This window comes from Malania oleifera, chromosome 5 (genome assembly GCF_029873635.1).
Source record: "Malania oleifera isolate guangnan ecotype guangnan chromosome 5, ASM2987363v1, whole genome shotgun sequence".
Taxonomy (NCBI): domain Eukaryota; kingdom Viridiplantae; phylum Streptophyta; class Magnoliopsida; order Santalales; family Ximeniaceae; genus Malania; species Malania oleifera.
Window position 1 is genome coordinate 7,423,622 of NC_080421.1, and position 1,852 is coordinate 7,425,473.

A 1,852-nucleotide genomic window follows, 5' to 3' on the forward strand; every position below is an offset into this window, starting at 1 on the left:
AGCTGAATGCAATGCATGTAAGCGGCTAGTATCACTTTCAAAAATTATAGTCATAAAAATAAAATGAATTAACAACTTATTTAATATTTTCAAAATAAAAATAAATTAAAATTTTGATTAAATCAATGCTCAGTTTTTGTCCTTGATTAAAAATAATAATTAAATAATATGATTAAAGTAATAAAAAGTTCACGGAATATAATAAAAAATATTATAATAGAAAGTTAAACTATTATATTTGTTTTACTTAATTGTTATATTTTGTAATTAATGTTACAAAAACAGTCTTATTGTACTTGAATGTTGAAGCTCAAACAAATGCCATTTCCTAATCTATTTATTTGGACAGAAAGTTAAAATAGTACTAATCAAACCCCAAGTCTATCACCCTTATTTGGTTGGGTTCCATGACAGCAACCACTGATGCCATGTTAAACAAATGTGAAAGTGATTGTGTGTAATTTGCAAATGGTGTTTGAGAGCATGAATTTTGAAGGATTTTAAATTTGAATTGCAAAAGGTAATATAAAATTATATTAAATTTCTTATGAATTCACATAAAGTCAAATTTACATCCTAAAATTCATATTCACACACACCAACAATAAATTGATATGAAGTTTTTGTTAAAACCAATACTATGGCTGGCGGCATATCCTATACTAAATGGAGGAGGGAGGGGATGGTAGTTATGTCAATTTTGGTTGTTTGGTAATTACATAGGCATGTGAAATAGAATTGCATGATAGAATTGTCATGAAGTATCGAGAAAATTTAAAAATTTCTAAATAAAATTTCCAAATAAATTTTTACTAAATCAACAATGAAAAGGTTTATTATGCAGTCTAAGGCCATTGACTAGAAATTAAAAAGGATTTCTTAAGAGACTTTCTAGTGATTAAAGATTAGGACTTTTAGCCTCATATTTGATTTATAAGAACGTGAGACGGAATAAGGGATGGGCCATGAGTTGTTGGATAGTCTAAACTTAGCAAGAATTTTTAATGGATTGAAAAAAAAAATACCAATTGAAAGACTCCTTAAAACAAATGGGAAAGTCAAATTTTTAGAATTTTAGATTGTTAAGAGCTCCATTGCTCTGGTTAATGTAATTTAGATTGAATTACTTTCAAGCTTGTCTTAACAACTTGTCTTTGTCTGGAAGCTCAAACGAAGAGGTATTTCTAAACTCAAGGTCCAAGGTAGGCTCTTGGTAGGAGCTGAGGGAGGTTTAGATGGAGAAGTAGTTGCTTAAACTTACTCGTGACAAATTGGATTCAATTGGTTAATGCTAAAAAGACAATAGTTCAACCTTAATTTAGTGCATGCAAGCTTTAAAAATAACAAAAATGGTAAAGAAAAAAAAATAATGGTGTTAAGATGGGTTATGATATTCCTCTGTCAGCCACTTTTGTTCCATTTAGATTAAAAATATTTTGTAAGAGCGAAAGAAAATAAGGTAAAGTTTACATTCCATTATATTTTATCCATTCAAATATGAATAAAAAATTATATTCAAATGTGAATACAAAAATTAAGAAAAATTAACAGATCATGGCATGTAAAATAAAGTAAATTTATTCTTTGATTTCTTACATATATATATATATATATATATTCATTTTTCTTAATTATCAAGTAATAAAAATAGATTATCAAAATTTTTTTCATTTTCTTTCTTTTATATTTAATTACAAGTTTTGAATGAAAATATTTCAATTTTTAATCTTAATTTATAAAGATTTGAACAAAATTCCGTATAGATTGGTTTATAAAAAAGTCATATATATATATATATATATATATATATATATATAAATGATTAAATAGGAACTCCATTTACCGAATTCTT